The sequence below is a fragment of the Anomaloglossus baeobatrachus genome, chromosome 1, assembly GCF_048569485.1.
Source record: "Anomaloglossus baeobatrachus isolate aAnoBae1 chromosome 1, aAnoBae1.hap1, whole genome shotgun sequence".
Lineage (NCBI taxonomy): Eukaryota > Metazoa > Chordata > Amphibia > Anura > Aromobatidae > Anomaloglossus > Anomaloglossus baeobatrachus.
Window position 1 is genome coordinate 960,399,738 of NC_134353.1, and position 18,521 is coordinate 960,418,258.

The 18,521-nt window shown below is 50.7% G+C and overlaps 1 protein-coding gene across 1 annotated transcript in view; it reads right to left on the reverse strand.

Annotated features, from left to right (window-relative positions):
- LOC142257726 (uncharacterized) overlaps positions 1-17,715 on the reverse strand; it is a 34,490-nt gene extending 16,775 nt beyond the window's left edge. Inside the window, exons 1-2 of the mRNA XM_075329886.1 lie at positions 17,669-17,715; positions 2,901-3,573 (exon numbers count right to left, since the gene is read on the reverse strand). The gene's annotated coding sequence lies outside the window, so the exon portion shown is untranslated. The remainder of the gene's footprint in view (positions 1-2,900; positions 3,574-17,668) is intronic.
- Positions 17,716-18,521: the final 806 nt, after the last annotated feature.

The window sequence follows — 18,521 nt, forward strand, 5'->3', positions numbered from 1 at the left end:
TCCGGAGTTCAGCATTGGAGAAGTGGCGGTGAAGGATCTATGGTGATGTCACGACCATGTGACCATAATGGGTGGAGCTCAGCAGAGGAGAAGTGGTGGTGAAGGATCTGTTGTCATCAGAGTGGCAAGAATGGGGAGGGTGGGTGACTGTATGGGAGACTCTACGCTGACCATCAGACTAAGTGTACCCTAGGCTCTCTCTTAACCCAGAGGTACGCTTAAAGGAAGTGAGGTCTGGGCCCCCAACGTCTCCCTGTCTCCTGACCTTGTCCCTGATGGTAAGACCCCCCTCCACAACCCACCACCCGGAGGAAGGGTGAGGACAGAAGTAGAAAACCCCACAAACAAAACTGACAGACGGGGTACAAACAAAATTCACACCTAATACCAACAATAGGGGACCACAAAAAGTGTACAAAGACTGGAAACACAGAAAGGAGAAGTAACAACACAAGCAACCCCCCCCCCACACACACACACACACACGCACCAATGCAATAGACAGCAACAAAAAAAACAAAACAAAAAAAAAAAACCTCTTCACAGCTCCAGGCCTAGCTCCAGACTGAACTGAATAACCAGCATCCTCTGCAGGAAGCAGAGGGTTTTTATCCGGGCCAGAACAGAGCAATCAGCTGGGCAGAGTTAATTGATTCCATCCGCCAGCACTCACCTCCTGTGTGAACAGCCCCCAGCAGTTATCCGGAACATATGCAAGAGCCGCAGAAAAGTACGACAGCTCAAAAACGCACCTCCAGCACGCTGACCTGTGGATGATGTTGTGAGTGTTCAGCACTAGAGTTGGCTCAAACTGAACGGCCTCAGGACCCATAATGTCCGCACCCAGATAAGTACCGAGGAGCCCAGAGCCCCCGACATAGTTCCTCACTTGATGCTATCGGAAAACATCCACACGGCATCATTCACACACTGGTCTGGACCTGGGCTTTTTTCCAATGCTTACTTTTGATGGAATTGGTAATGCCCAGAAGGACTTTCCACAGAGGTACAACTACCAGGATGTATCACCTTACACTCCGAATCCCTGGCCGCCCCCTTACGACCACCTCTCCAGGGGAGACACCGAGGCCTATGATTAACTAGAGGAGTTCGAAGGTTATCTATCCCATGTGCCGCAGGTGGTATGATTGGCACCGAGGGAAATATAGAGGCAACCATAATGCCCTGATCACCCTGCTCAAAGCAACCAAAAAACATCAGAGGGGGAACCTGTTTGAGGCTAGATGGGCATATTCCAATAAAGTGACCCTCACGTCCACAGTACAAACAGGTCCTCATCCCATGGCGAACAGATATCGACTTACCATGAGAGGATCTCCCTCCAACCTGCATGGGCTTTCATCCTCTGCTACCTGTGGAACCTCCGACATGGCTATAGGGACCTTGGTCTTGGTGGATCTCTCCCTGAGGCCTCTATCCACGCTGATGGCAAGGGACATGGCGGCCTCCAACAATGTGGGTGCGGAGTACTGCAGTAAGGAGTCCTAGACCCGAACAGACACCCCCTGGACGAACTGACTCCTGAAATTTGCGTCGTTCCATAGGGTGTCTGTTGTCCACCTCTGGAACTCCAAACAGTACTCCTCTGTCAGCCACGCCCCATGGAGGTTGTGAAGCTGGGTTTCCGTCATGGAGACGCCATCAGGCTCATTGTAGACTAGAGCCACGAAGAAATCATCTACCGACTGCATAGCCATAGAATCTTCCGGTAGAGAGAAAGCTCAGAATTGGGGATCACCCCCCAACAAAGACATAATGACCCCCACACGCTGGGCCTCAGTCCCCAAAGAATGGGGATGGAGCCTAAAATATAGGCGACAGGCTCCCTCAAATACCCTGAACCTATACCGCCGACCCACCCCCGAAAACTTGTCAGGGAGGGCCACCGTAGGTTCAGGCAGAGTTTGGGCCGCCACCAACAAGCCCACAACCTGCTGCACCATCTCGAAGGGCAGACCCCTAACCTCATCTGAGATCTTCTGCGCGAGCCAAAGCTGAAGCCAGACTCATAATGGCCATAAAAAGGGAAAAAGGTCGAGCTGGTTATGTCACCGGAGTGACAGGAATGGGGGGGGGGGGGGTGACTGGATGGGAGACCCTACAATGACCATCAGACTAAGCACAGCCTAGGCTTTCCCTTCACCCAGAGGTATGCTTAAAGATAGCGAGGTCTGAGTCCCCAACGTCTCCCTGTCTCATGTCCTTCAGTGCTGGAGAGGAGAAACGGGGTTAATGCCACGCTGCTGCAGAATGAAAATACTGTTGATTATTAATAAACTTCTTTTATTTTATAGGTCTACGTGTTTCAGGGATCAAGTCCCCTTCTTCAGGACAAAACAGAAAAATCAACTACTGTATATATGATATATTGTTGATTTTTTTTTTTCCTTGTCCCTAAGAAGGAGACTTGATCCCTGAAACGCATAGACCTATGAAATAAAAGTAGTTTATTAATAATCAACAGTATTTTCATTCGGTAGCAGAGCGGCATTAACCCCGTTTCTCCTCTCCAGCACTGAAGTTTAACCTACGTCGGGCTGCAGCAGCCGCCATTACCTTAAGCCTTTTTAAGGGTTATGACTAATAGGGAAGTGTAATATCGTGCACACTGTACTGTAATATCTGATAAGACCCTAATTGTGCTCTTTATATTGTCTCATGTCCTTGTCCCTGATGGTAAGACCCCCTTCCACAACCCAACACCCAGGGGAAGGGCGAGGACAGAAGTAAAAAACCCCACCAACTAAACTGACAGACAAGCGTAGAAACAAAACTCACACACACCTAATACCAACTGTTAGGCTCGCCGGACGAGAAGGGATTTAGTGGACCCACTGGGCTGCAACACACAGAAAACCAAGAGGGGCTTGACTACGAACCTTTCACCAGAGCACCTGATGGTGGAGGTGTTACACTGCAGGGAGAATCCGGGTGCCGCTTGGGAAGACTGGTGTTGCACTGGCTGTCCCCAGGGGGGTATGGCAACAACAGTAGAGTTGTGGCAGCAGCTGGTGCAGAGGTTCCGTCTTGGATGGATGGACGGGTGGATGGAAGCCGCTGGTGTGGAGGTTCCGTCTGGTAAGGATGGATGGACGGGTGGATGGAAGCTGCTGGTGAGGAGGTTCTGTCTGGTAAGGATGGATGGACAGGTGGATGGATTTATGGCAGCCACTGGTGAGGAGGTTCCGTCCGGTAAGGATGGATGAACGGGTAGGTGGATGAATGGCAACCGCTGGTGCAGAGGTTCCGTCTCGGATGGGTGGACGTGTGGATGGATGGATGGATGGCAGCCGCTGGTGAGGAGGTTCCGTCCAGTAAGGATGGATGGGTAGATGGATGGATGGCAACCGCTGGTGCAGAGGTTCCGGCTCGGATGGATGGACCTGTGGATGGATGGATGGCAGCCGCTGGTGAGGAGGTTCCGTCCAGTAAGGATGGATGGATGGTGGATGGATGGCAGCAGCTTGAGACGATACTTCCTGGCAACAGGTATCCTAGTAGGCGGCTGATGTGGAGGCAACAGCGGCAGGTAGTGGAAGCAGCAGCAGCACTCTGCAATACAGACAGGTTTAAGCAGTATGTCTAATGCTACGGCACTGTAACAGCAGTACATTGTTAGGGAACCTGCCAAGTAGCAATGACTTAACTCATTGCCCAGGCACCTAGCATAGGGCTAGGGTGCCTTAAGGCCCTACAGCTTCCCAGCTGACCTGGGAAGCACTTCCGGGTTTAGGAGGGCGCTGCCCCTTTAAGAAAAGGGGCATGACCATGGCCGTGTCCTATGAGCAGAGGCTGGAGCTCTGCAGAGTGCACAGACGGGACCTGGACCCTTGCAGCAGGATGCCCAGGCAGATGAGAACGCCGATGTCCTCACCAGGGGAGGGGAGCAGGAGCATGTGAGGACGCTGGCCTCGGCGTTACACACAGCAAGTTGGGCTGTAGTGTGTACATCGCCCAGGCCAAAAGCTAATGCTCTACCAGGATACAGCTAAACCCCCACTAATGTGGAAGCGTCACAGGTGCAGGAGAAGCAGATCACACACACACCTCCATGGAATGGAGGGGAGGCGAATGCTAGATAATAAAACTGCACACAAGTGGCTTGCATAGAGCGCTGTTCACATGCAGATGGCACAGTCACAAACCCGCAGCCTATTAGGTGACGCCCTTCTATTAGATCAGGCGGGCTGCCAAGCCGTACCCCACTGTGTATCATGCACGGACAGACACTCTACAATGCAAGGCCGAACAGAAAGGGGCCTGGCTGTATCCTGTACAAACAAAAAAATATGAGGTTTTTGTTGGTATTTATGGCCATAAAACGTAAGCCTACACCCTCGTCACGGGACCTCATGTCTGTAGGTCCCTACACTAAATATAAAAATAGCAACAAAAAGAGGACTATGTCCTCCAAAAATACCTCATTTTTTTGTTTGTACAGGATACAGCCAGGCCCCTTCTGTTGGGCCTTGCATTGTAGAGTGTCTGTCCGTGCATGATACACAGTGGGGTACGGCTTGGCAGCCCGCCTGATCTAATAGAAGGGCGTCACCTAATAGGCTGCGGGTTTGTGACTGTGCCATCTGCATGTGAACAGCGCTCTATGCAAGCCACTTGTGTGCAGTTTTATTATCTAGCATTCGCCTCCCCTCCATTCCATGGAGGTGTGTGTGTGATCTGCTTCTCCTGCACCTGTGACGCTTCCACATTAGTGGGGGTTTAGCTGTATCCTGGTAGAGCATTAGCTTTTGCCCTGGGCGATGTACACACTACAGCCCAACTTGCTGTGAGTAATACTTAATTTTTGGAGGACATTGTCCTCTTTTTGTTGCTATTTTTATATTATCCTCGGCGTTACACCAACAATAGAGAAAGAGTGGGGAAACATAGAAAGGAGAAAGTAACAAAACAAGCTAACTTCACACAACCCAACACAACAGACAGCAGAAGTAGCAGCAGCAGAAAGCAAATCCTCACAGCTCCAGGCCTGGCTCCAAACTGAACTGAATAACCAGCCTCCTCTGCAGGAAGCAGAGGCTTTTCATCCAGGCCGGAAGTGATCATCAGAGCAATCACCTGGGCAGAGATAATGAGCTTGCAGCTAGCAAGGAAAACTGACATTAAGGCCTCTTTCAGACGTCCGTGTCTCCGGTATGTGTTTGGTCCGTTTCCTCACGTACCAGAGACAAGGGCACACGTAGACCCATTAAAATCAATGGGTCTGCGCTCACGTGCGTGTTCTACCATGGACCGTGTGTACGTGTGGAGCATACGTGTGCCCGTGTGCTCCACACGTAGACATGTCCGTTTTTCTCTGGCATCACGGGTGTCACACGGCCCGCATACGGACCACAAGGAGGTGTTTTGTGTGACACGCACCGGAGAAAACACATGTGTCTGAGAAAAAATAACAAATCTTTACTCACCTTCTCCAGTCCTGCTGCCTCTGCCGCTGCTGTCACTTGCTTCCGACCGCCGCTCATTATGCTCATTGCATATTTACTTCACTGCGGCCGGAAGCAGCAGCAGCGGGGAGTCGGCAGGACCGGAGACCGTAGATCAGCACCACGGACAGTGACACCAGGGACAGGTGAGTAGAAAGTTCCCATTCTCCGTGTGTTATCACGGATCACACACGGAGAACACACGTATGCCATAAACACGTCTCACGGAGGGCAAAACGCACCTTTGACACATCCGTGAAAAACGTGCGTGATTTTCATGGACGTGTGAAAGAGGCCTAACTCTGCGACTACCAAAAGAAAAACATACATTTAAAGTGTAAGACCTCCGATGATAAAAGAGACCCTGGGCCTGTTACTAACCTCACCAAGAGGCAATAGGCGACCGTGACTCCTGCAGTGGAATCAATTACATTGCAGGGGGCGAGACTAAGTTAAAAAAAGTATCGAACCTGAACTTGAGTGACAGTCACTGAACCCAGAAAAAGCGCCGCTCCCATCCCCTATGACTGAAACCTAAATATATGTACTGCATTCACTTCAAAATATACAGTCTTTTTCTAAGATAAATACATGGAATCTTTTTAAAACCATGTTAGTGATGCACATTTCATAAAACAAATTGGGGGTGGCTTTAAATATAAAAAAAAACAAAAAAACTGACATGACAGGTGCACATTAAGGCACCCTCCCCCTATGGGAGGTGCCTGAGCAATGTGGCCTTACTGCTAGAGACACGCTTGTTAGTTGTCAGGTCCCGTTTCCCATATCCTGGTTCTGTTATCTATTCCTGCTAACCCATACCTCTCTACTAGTACCTACCTGTAGCTGCCTGAACCTGTCGTTCCCACCTGAATCAGCTGTCCGGTATGCTTTCAAGTCCGTTTCTGTATCCTCAACCGTTGGGGTCAGTTGCTACAGTGCCAAGATATCCCCGGGAGTAGCACCTGGTCGCTACCTTCCAGCACAAGCCTATCCTCAGAGGCTCCAGTGAAAATGAGGAAATCGCTTGGTTACACCCACCAGGGTCAGCCGGGACTGTGGCACAGTTAGGCCACACTCACCAGCGTAACAGTTTGCTCAGGCAATGGACCCCGCTGGCTCCAGTACCACTCAGCTCACAGGACTGTAACAAAAGCTGACCTGTCAATGGGAACAACAAGACCGAATCCTGCCCTATTTGCGCTTAGTGGACACCTATCTGCACCTGATTCTGTCCCGGCTGTAGTGTCTACTCTGGCTGTAAATCCAGCTCCTGGTTCCGGTCCCATCTTGTCTGCTGTGGTTTGACGGCGACCCAAGAAATGCAGAGGATTTATAAACCAGTACTCTTTGCACTTTGAACTTCTGTCTCACCAATTCGCTTCGGATTGGGTTAATGTGGCCTTTCTTATGTCTCATCTGACGGGTGAGGACCTCGTCTGGATCAATCCATGGGAGAACAAGCAATCCTGTTGTCTCAATCCTGCAAACGTTCCTGTAGGTGCTCCTCAAGATATTTGATGAGCCGGTTTATGTAACCTTAGCAGTATCTTCGTTTTTCAGACTACGTTAGGGAAGTCTCACCGTAAGACAGTATGCCATTCGATTTCCGCACCCTGTCCTCTCTACTTGGCTGAAACAATGAGGAGCTCATAGCTGCTTTCTGGCTGAAAGACGAATTAGCAGACCAAGATGTTCCTACTTCCTTATATCTCTGGCTATCCAAATTAACCTCAGGTTCCAAAAACACTCGAAAGAGGTGAGCCAAGAGAGGAGGTTGTTGCAAATTGCTCCAACCTTCCAGAGACCCATTGTGCCACAGTCCGCTATTCCTGCTACTTCTACTGAACCCATGCAGGTGGATCATGTAAACTTGGCAATGGTTCGCCACGAAGAAAATCGCAACATGCTTCTACTGGGGAAGTCTTTAATAGCAGATCTGTTCCTGTCCTGTTTAGCCAGGAAGTATCTAAGCCTATGGTCCATAGGAGAGGCGAACCTGGGTGAGAGCACGTCCTCTCAACCCCGACCTCTGTATCCATATCTTTTGTCATGTAGTGACTATAGGATAGCAGGGAACTGGAGCTCCTAGACTGTCCCTCAAGCTAGAGGCCCCTATGCTATCCCTAATTTCAGAGATATTCCTGATGGTGAGAGGCTCATGTCTGCCTCCTGGCCCTGTTCCTGACCAGTCCTTATCTGATTCCCCCTCCCCCCAGGGAGGTACAAGACAGGAGTGTGATAAAATCCACAGATAAAGACATACAAAGGAAAACCAAAACTCTTTCACACAGCACGCACAAAGAAAGGTAAAAAAACAATAAGAGGTTCAGGAGCAAAAAACAAGAGCAGGAAGGAAGAGACAAAACGGGTAAACTCAACAACTGCACCAAGCAATGAGCACAACTTTCACAAGTCAGTCTGGGACACCACACTCACAGACCAACATAGAATAAACTATAGCTGGTATGGGTGGAAGGTTTCAATCAATATAAGTAGGAGGGGAGCAGATGTGATAGGTCTCCCCACAACATGTGATCAAAGAATCAAGCAGACTAGAAGAGATTAACTCTTGCTAGCCTGCCTATGAATCTACACACAGCAGGCCAACACCCGAGTCTGCCTGTGTTGATCCCATGCACCAGAGAAACTATTGGGCAGAGTGTCAGAATTTGCAATCTGAACAGCGCCCAACGCCGCCATGACAGTCAGTGCAGTTTGTGCAAAACTCTGTGTGACATCTTTAGGCAATACCCAATTTGCTTAGTTAGCCTATTTGGACTCCAGATCGGCAGAAAACTTTGTGCAGCAGGTCATGGAGGATCAGTATCAGATTCATATCCATCAACTTCAAGCTCCCCTAGCAGTCTCGACCATTAATGAAAAAACCTTGACCGAGGCTGTTCAGTTCATCATTGACTAAGTGTAGCTTTGGGAGGGAATGCTGCACTCTGAAAAGATCGCCTTCTATGTGCTGCCAGGTCTGTCACATCCACTGCTACTGGGCCTGCTATGGCTTCGAATTCACAAGCCTGTCTTGGACTAGAGATCCGGTAAAGAGCTCAGATGTGGTCAGTCCTGTCAGAAGAAATGTCTCATTCTACTATGTCCTGCCCAACCAAGTGGACTCCATAAAATCTCCCTGGCCTGCCACCTGCTTATTGGTCCTACGTGGATATCTTTGACAAGAAGGAGGCTGAGACATTATCACCCCACAGGCCATATATTTGTCCTATTGACCTACTTCTGGATTCCTCAACTCCTCGTGGTCGAATCTACCCTCTGTCCCAGGCCATGTCTTAGTATATCAAGGAGAATCTGGCAAAGGGATTTATCCAGAAGTCCTACTCTCTGGTTTTGGCTGGGTTCTTCTTCGTAAAGAAAAAAAGGATGTATAGTACATGTATAGATTGAGGTCTCAATAAAATTATTGTCAAGAATAAATATCAGATGCTACTTATACCGGAAATGTTCAACCGATTCCGTGGTTCTGGGATCTTCTCAAAACTCAACCTCCGTGAAGCATATAACTTTCTACATATATGGTTGGGGAACCAATGGAAGACTGCCTTTAAAATCCGCAATGGCCACTATGAGTATCAAGTAATGCCATTCGGACTGAGCAATGCTCCGTGAGTCTTCCAAGAATTTGTAAATTATATTTTCCAGGACCTTTTGTACTTGTGTGTGGATGTGTGCCTGGATAACATCCTGGTGTTCTTCCCTGACCTGCCAACACAGGAGAAATGTTCGCCAGGTCCTGCAGAGGTTAAGAGAGAGCTGTCAGTTCGCTAAGTTTGAGAAGTGCATCTTGAAACAGACTTCCATTCCCTTCCTGGGCTACATAGTCTCAAACATCGGATTGAAAATGGATCGGGAGAAGGTGTCGGCAGTTCTCAAGTGGCCTCATTCAGATGGTGTGAAAGCAATCAGTGGTTTTTGGGCTTTGTCAATTACTGCTGCCAATTTATTTTACATTTCTGTTCCCCAACCGTTCCTATCACTGCCTTGACCTGCAAAGTGGCGAATCTTAAGATTTGGACTCCTGAGGCTGAGAGTGGTGTTTATCTCCATTAAGCAAGCCTTCTCATCGGCTCCGGCGCTGCATAGACCGGAGATCTGCAAACAGTTCTTCTTAGAAGTGGATGCTTCTTCCTCTGGGGATGGCGCGGTTCTCACACAGAAATCTTTTACTGGTCGATTGGTAATCTGCGGCTTCTTTGCTAAGGCCTTCTCTGACCTCATGCGTAACTACTCGATTGGTGACCGAGAATTGTTGTCAATTAAGATGGCTGTAGAGCAGTGGCGTTAGCCACTGCAGGGGGCAGTGCATCCCATTGTCATCTACACCGACCACAAAAACTTATCCTACATGCAGTTGGCTCAGAGGCTGAATCCTCGCCAGCTTTGATTTTTTTTTCCATTTCTGGCTGGCTGACAAGAACGTCAAGGCAGATGCATTTCCCAGGTCCTTTTTGTCTGCTGACCAAGAGGAGAAGCCTCATCACATCTTTGAGCTATCCAAAATGCTAATGGTAGCTCCAGTAAGCTTGTCTCAGGTTCCACCCAGAAAGACTTATGTTGCTGAAACAGAAAGGAGATTAATGCTGCAATGGGGGTCACTCTTCTAAGCTTGCAGGTCACGCCGGGCAGAAGAAGATGACTCTTCTCATCTGGCAGCATTACTGGTGGCCATCCCAGCGCAAGGACGTTGTGAACTTTGTTTCAGCCTGTTCTTTATGTGCCCGCAATTAGACCTCTCAGAAGCTTCCGTCTGGGTGACTACTACCTTTACCTGTGCCATGTGCCCCTTGGCAGCACATCTCGATGGACTTCATCACTGTCCTTGGGTTGCTCCATCATCTGGGTAGTAGTGGACAAATTCTCCAAAACGCCCCACTTCATTGTTTTCTCCAATTTTCCTTCAGCTCCCGTACTCGCCAACCAGTTTATCCAGCATGTCTTCTGCCTGCATTGTCTACCCATCTACATAGGTTTAGACAGAAGCATCCGGTTTACATCCAGATTTTGGAGAGCCACCTGCAAGCTGCATAATATCCTGCTGGACTTCTCATCAGTCTACCACCCGCAGTTCAACGGTCAAATGGAGCGGGTCAACCAAATTTTCACAAATGTCCTGCGACACTTTGTCAATGCACACCACAGCAATTGCGTCAAACATTTACCTTGGGCAGAATTCTCCTATAACAATCATGTTAGTGAGTCCTCTGGTAATTCTCCATTCTACATTGTATGGACAGCCTCCCAATATTTCCTTTACTGTGGTTACCACCAACAGCAACCCTGTGGCCAATGCTCTCATCAAGAGTTTCTCCGAAATCTGGGCAGAGACCAAGGCCTCTGTGGAAACAAGGGGGTCAGTGGGTGCTCTCGTCCGCTGGCCCGGCCGCCTTTAGAAAGACAGCATGGCCCAGGGCTCATCCCAACTGAACGCCGGCCTCCTTAACCGTGGGCGGAACACTACTCAGACAACACAGGGTGAGGGAATCACAATATTAAGACTTTATTGGATCCCCAAAATATTAACGGCACATAACACATAACCAGCAAAACACACAAATGTAACAGGCAACAGAGTCTCACCCTTCCGCTGGCTCACCAGGGATTAGAATGTCCTTGCCTCCGAGCTTCCAGGGCCACTTACTCCGATCCAGCAGCACCCCGCTTTCGGCGGGCACCCACCGAGAATGGAATAACGCCAGATTTAGGAAGCTGGCTGAGGACTGCAAAGTCTGTAGTCAGATAACTGGATTGTCCCAAGCTGGATTCCTTCCTTAGGTAGTCCTTGGTATCACAGCCGAATCCTTGCATTCAATGCTGAAGTCCATGTAGTATTATAATCCAGGTTTGGTTATGGCTTGCCAATCGCATCCGCACGTCAGAGATTGGTAGCATGTAGCAAGAGTCTACCCGGGCAATGGACAGTCCTCCTTCTTATACCCCTGAGCTTTCCATTCAGATCATTGGGGTCTTCACGATTGGTGGAAAAGACTGGGCTCTAAAGGCCCAGTCACACTAAACAACTTACCAGCGATCCCAACAACGATACAATCTGATAGGGATCGCTGGTAAGTTGCTAGGAGGTTGCTGGTGAGATGTTACACTAAGCGACGCTCCAGCGATCCCACCAGCAACCTGACCTGGTAGGGATCGCTGGAACGTCGCTACAAGGGTTGCTGGTGAGCTGTCACACAGGCAGATCTCACCAGCAACCAGTGACCAGCCCCCAGCCAGCAGCGCCGCGTAGAAGCGATGCTGCGCTTGGTAACTAAGGTAAATATCGGGTAACCAACCCGATATTTACCTGGGTTACCAGCGCACACCGCTTAGCGCTGGCTCCCTGCACACCTAGCCACAGTACACATCGGGTTAATTACCTGATGTGTACTCTGCTACATGTGCAGGCAGCAGGAGCCGGCTTCTGCGGACGCTGGTAACCACAGTAAACATCGGGTAACCAAGAAGTCCTTACCTTGGTTACCCGATATTTACCTTCGTTACCAGCGTCCGCCGCTCTCACACTGCCAGTGCCGGCTCCCTATTCCCTGCATTCCTAGCCACAGTACACATCGGGTTAATTACCCCATGTGTACTCCAGCTACGTGTGCACAGAGCAGGAGCCGGCACTGACAGGTGAGAGCAGCGGACGCTGGTAACGAAGGAAAATATCGGGTAACCAAGGTAAGGGCTTCTTGGTTACGCGATGTTTACCGTGGTTACCAGCCTCCGCAGAAGCCGGCTCCTGCTGCCTGCACATTTAGTTGTTGCTGTCTCGCTGTCACACACAGCGATCTGTGCTTCACAGCGGGACAGCAACAACTAAAAAATGGTCCAGGACATTCAGCAACAACCAACGACCTCACAGCACGGGCCAGGTTGTTGCTGGATGTCACACACAGCGACATCGCTAGCAACATTGCTGCTACGTCACAAAAGTCGTTCCTTAGCAGCGATGTTGCTAGCGATGTTGCTTAGTGTGACGGGGCCTTTAGTGGCTAGATTTCAAGCCATATTCAAATATTCAGAGACAAGGGTGAGGCAGGTAAGTTACATCACATCTAATAATTCACTAATACAATGGGAAGTTCGCATAATTGATTTATCTGTGTGTCTGGCCTTCATTGGCCAAGGCAATTACATGAGTCAACAAGAGTCTTGTAAAAACAATGAGGGCTTATCCCCTGTCTATAAACAAACTATCTTCATGTCTGGCTGAATTTTAAGAAATTTAACCCCTGCTAAGCACTGACAGAGTCCAGGTCCTCACAGCCTCTCTGTAGCAGTCCTCAGTACGGATGAAAAGACATGCGAATAAGACGCCTGGAGCTTTCCTAATTCCGGCCTGAAGACAAGGTATGGCTCGCTTCCAGATAGGTTGGCTCAAGATGCCTTCCTACAAGTTGGGTCCCTGCTTTAGTAGTCCCTTTGAGGTTCTCCAGCAGATTAATGCTGTGTCCTACAAGCTGAAGCTTCTGTCCTCCTTACGTATCCCAAATTCCTTCCATGTGTCTCTCCTCAAGCCTGTTGCCCTGGGCTACTACTTCAAGAATCCTGTTACCCTGCCTTCACCAGTCAACTCAGAAGACGTGTTTCAGGTGAAAACATCGTGGCCATGAAAAAGGTGAAAGGTAAACCCCTTTTCCTAGTGGATTGGCTGGGTTTTGTTCCTGGGGAGAGGTCATGGGAGCCCATGGAGAACATTAATACCCCTCTTTTTCTGAAGATATTCCTTTCAGGCTTGGAAATGAAAGGGCGTAAGAAGGAAGGAGGTACTGTAATGTCGTCTCGGCATCCTGGCACGGTACTACTTCCTCCTCCCTGCAAGGATTCAGCGCACTCCCTCTCCCAGCCACTTAGCGGTAGTGTCTACCTCTGTCCCTGCTGATGGCTCCTGGGGCCTGAGCATGACACACAAGTCTTCTAAGAGTGTATCTAGGGTGCGCATGCATCCCTGCTCTTACAGCGTGTCCTAACCCATAAGTGTCTCTCAGCCAATAGCTGAGAGGCACTAGGTACTTAAGGCATCCTCCCCCTATGGAAGGTGCCTGAGCAACATGGTCTTACTGCTAGAGACACACTTGCTAGTTGTCAGGTCACGTTTCTGTCATGGGTGTGTCAGGGGTGACAGACAGTCTGTTATGTCAGTCCTGGAGTCCGCTCCATCGACTTCTACTCCGATCGCCAGGCGACGCAGTGTTCCTGCCGTGCATAGTGCTGGTGATGGGAGAGGAGTCGATGCCAGTGGTGCCGGTTGGCGCAGGCTCCACTCATCCACTGGTCTGGGTTTCCTGGGGATCTGCAGTGCCACGGGCTGACTGTAGGTGGTGTGTCTCCCAGCTGAAGTACCATCATTCAGCTACAGCCTATGGGAAGACACCACACCCTTTATAATGCCCCTCCTGTCTGCTGACCTCTGCCAGAGATAGTTCTGAAAATTCTGGCTCCTGTTCCGTCCTGTTCTGTGATTTCGTGTGCTGATTACCGCTTGTTTCCTGACTACCCTTCTGCCTGCTGTTTTTGTACCTCGCTGCCCGATCCGGATTTGACCTCTGCTACGTTTTCTGACTACGTCCTTGCCTGCCGATTCTGTCCCTGTTCTGCTGTTCCTGGTTTGACCCTGCCTGACTACTACTCTCTCGGACTGCAGCCTTCCACAGGTAGTGATCTCCAGGGCCCTGTGTAATTACAAATCCCTGTATAGGGGTTAAAGGGTTTCAGGGTTCTAGGGGGTCCTGCTTGGTGAGTGGCTTCCCTCTAGCCTGTCCATTACAGCCGTCTGAGTCTGTGGATCCAGTCATGTGGTTTTTGGCCACAGAAGGTTACAGTGTTTGGCTGCACAAAATGCTTTCTGATTTTCCATTGTTCCTGCTGTCAGTATTCATTGGTATAGGTAGCTTTCCTGCTGGATTTCTGTCTCCCCCTTTTGAACCCAGCAGGAGCTCGACTTCCATCCAGCTGCTGATCATTAGTATTCTCCATGTGCTTAAATACTCCTTCCTTCCTTGGACTGGTGCTGGTGATATTATTCAGTTCATTCAAGCCCTGGTTGCAAGCAGGTGGCTTGTATTCCCCCGTGGTATCGTTGCTGAAAACTTTGCTGAACTTCTACCTGAGTCATCTGAGGATAAGTAGTTCATGCACTTTCCCCTGTGTGTCCCCCTTGTGTCCTCTGTAGTGTTTAGTGGGGTTGATTAAGAGCTCCTCCCATCTGTTCCCTATTTAGGGTCCAGCACTAAAGATACCTAGGGTCAGGTATCCGTCTCAGCGCATAGGTGCGGAACCTATCTAAGGTGGTGAAGGACCCCAAGGACCAGCAGTAGGTTTGGTCAGGGGTTACCATCTTCCCCTTCCCTAGGCACAGGGTTTACCTTCCCTTCCCTTTCTTTTGGTACTTCACCGTGCCTAGCGTGACAGTTTCACGTTCTCTGGACCCTGGTTTTGTTACCTGTTCCTGCTCCCCTGTACTTGTGTTGTAGTACCTGTGTGAACCTGCTGTACCGGCTTGGATCAGCCGTCCAGTCTGCACCTGCTGCCCGGCCTGCACCGGAGTCTGTTTCTCCATCCTTGACCCCTGGGGTTAGCTGCCACAGTGCTGAGCTATCCCCTGGAGTAGCACATGGCAGCTAGCTTCCAGCACAAGCCTATCCTCTCCATCAGAGGCTGTAGTGAAAACGATGGAGTCTCTTAGTTACGCCCCTCCAGAGTGAGTCAATGCTGCGGGCCCACACCCACCAGCGTAACAGATATTCACATTGGTTGCTTTGGGAACTTATGTGAAATCTCTGATTGTTGTGCAACTGGTCGTTTCCTCACAATTTCCTCCGGGGGCATGCCCTTTTATTTCTCCCAATCACAGCTCGGCAGCTGACCAGGCATTCTCACCGCGCCACCTAGCTGTGATTGGCAGACTCTGGAGAATGTCCCGATGCTCTACAAGCAGAGATTTCACATACTGCACTCCTGAAGACACGAATGTGAGTGGAGCGACGCAGCACAGAATGGAGCGGAGCCGCAGAATTAGGGGAGATCCGGGATTTCTACAAGTTATTTAGCACAATGGTTTTTAACTTCCTTTTTGGCCACTTAAATTCTACAAAGAGCAAAAGAAAGTGATGAAAATGTGTTATAGAGACGCTGTCAGCCAGCGTGTGCTGCCCGGACCCTGGCAGAGCCCGGCTGTGAGGTAGCAGAGTCTGCAGAGCTTCAATCTACCAGACGGGAGCAGCCGGTGAGACCGGTCACTGCCACCTCTCCGGGTACCAGGAACCGAGTGACGTGTTCCCATAGATAAAGCCCCGTCCGGTTCTCCGCGCAGCTCCTCCTGGCTCGGTGCGGTGTCACGCTTGTGTTTTCGGAGGCAGCTGCAGGCCGCAGCAGGACAGCGAGTGCGGACGTCAGTATTTTGTGTTTCACCCGTTTATTCCACCACCGGTGAAGTTTTGCTGTAATTTTGCCGAATTCACAAGAAGTGAGCGGCAAACATTTAGGAAAATGTGCTCAACAATTAGCGGCAATTAAAAGTACAGCTCGTCCAAGGATAAATCAGCCGACGTGCGGCTCTCCGCGGAAACAGGGGAAGAAACAGGGAAAACTGCCCGCAAACACAGGGATTAACACAAGGGCAGAGCATGTTACACCAACACATGACCGCTGCAGCCAATCACTGGCTGAGGAGGTGATGTCACTACGAACGGCACATGACCACTGCAGCCAATCATTGGCTGAGGAGGTGATGTCAGTATGAATGACACATGACCACTGCAGCCAATCAATGGCCGAAGAGGTGATGTCAGTATGAATGACACATGACAACTACAGCCAATCACTGGCTCAGAAGGTGATGTCGGTACGAAAGGCACATGACCACTGGAGCCAATCACTGGTCGAGGAAGTTATGTCGGTGTCTATAGCACATGACCGCTGCAGCCAATCATTGGCTGAGGAGGTTATGTTGGTATCTATGGCACATGACCACTGCAGGCAATCACTGGCCAAGGAGGTGATGGCAGTATGCATGGCACATGACCACTGCAGCCAATCACTGGCCGAGGTGATGATGTCGGTATGCACGGCACATGACCACTGCAGCCCATCACTGGCCAAGGTGGTGATGGCAGTATGCATGGCACATGACCACTGCAGCCCATCACTGGCCGAGGTGGTGATGGCAGTATGCATGGCACATGACCACTGCAGCCCATCACTGGCCGAGGTGGTGATGGCAGTATGCATGGCACATGACCACTGCAGCCCATCACTGGCCGAGGTGGTGATGGCAGTATGCACGGCACATGACCACTGCAGCCAATCACTGGCCGAGGAGATGATGTCACTACGCACAGCACATGACTGCTGCAGCCAATCACTGGCTGAGGAGGTGATGTTGGTATGAAAGGCACATGACCGCTACGGACAATTACTGGCCGAGGAGGTGATGTCGGCACGCACAGCACATGACAGCCACAACCAATCACTGTCTGAAGAGGTTATGTCAGTATGCACGATACATGACTGCTGCAGCTAATCACTGGCTGAGAAGGTGATGTCGATACGAAAGGCAAATGACCACTGCAGCCAATCACTGGCTGATGAAGTAATGTTGGTATGAATGGCACATGACAGCTGCAGCCAATCACTGGCTGAGGTGATGTTGGTACAAAAGGCACATGACCGCTGCAGCCAAACCCTGGCCAAGGAGGTTATGTCAGAGTCTATAGCACATGACCGCTGCAGCCAATCACTGGCCAAGGAGGTTATGTTGGTATCTATGACACATGATGGCTGCAGCCAATCATTGGCTGAGGAGGGGATGTCAGTATTTATGGCACATGACGGCTGCAGCCACTTATTGGCTGAGGTGGTGATGACGGTCAGTATGTACAACATATGATAGCTGCAGCCAATCAGTCATTTTCTGAGCAGGAGGTACTTTGCACAAGGCATGGCAGCTGCAGACAATCAGTGACAATAATGGTCATGTGACTTCACTGAAGGAATATAATGACAGGCTGCAGAGACAATGCGAGCGGCAGTCACCCTCCATAGACACTAACTGGAAAACACAGAACAAAAGCCGCCATTATTACCATAGCAACCAGTCACTGATACCAACAATAAGAGCTGTAACTGCCTGCTCCAGTCCTAAAAGGGTTAATAATCCCCAAATAGAAAACACCACTGACCTCCACCTCAGAGCGGCACCGCCTGTGCTCACAGGACCTGTGTGACGTCACCGCCATGTGATCAGTCACCTGACCAGGGGCTGCTGCTGCAGGGGAGTCTGCTCAGTGTGTGCAGGGGGGGCTGTGCTCAGTGTGTGCAGGGGGGGACTCTGCTCAGTGTGTGCAGGGGGGGACTCTGCTCAGTGTGTGCAGGGGGGGCTGTGCTCAGTGTGTGCAGGGGGGGACTCTGCTCAGTGTGTGCAGGGGGGGACTCTGCTCAGTGTGTGCAGGGGGGGCTCTGCTCAGTGTGTGCAGGGGGGGCTCTGCTCAGTGTGTGCAGGGGGGACTCTGCTCAGTGTGTGCAGGGGGGGACTCTGCTCAGTGTGTGCAGGGGGGGACTCTGCTCAGTGTGTGCAGGGGGGGACTCTGCTCAGTGTGTGCAGGGGGGGACTCTGCTCAGTGTGTGCAGGGGGGGGCTCTGCTCAGTGTGTGCAGGGGGGACTCTGCTCAGTGTGTGCAGGGGGGGACTCTGCTCAGTGTGTGCAGGGGGGGACTCTGCTCAGTGTGTGCAGGGGGGGACTCTGCTCAGTGTGTGCAGGGGGGGACTCTGCTCAGTGTGTGCAGGGGGGGACTCTGCTCAGTGTGTGCAGGGGGGGACTCTGCTCAGTGTGTGCAGGGGGGGAGTCTGCTCAGTGTGTGCAGGGGGGGACTCTGCTCAGTGTGTGCAGGGGGGGACTCTGCTCAGTGTGTGCAGGGGGGGAGTCTGCTCAGTGTGTGCAGGGGGGGACTCTGCTCAGTGTGTGCAGGGGGGGACTCTGCTCAGTGTGTGCAGGGGGGGACTCTGCTCAGTGTGTGCAGGGGGGGACTCTGCTCA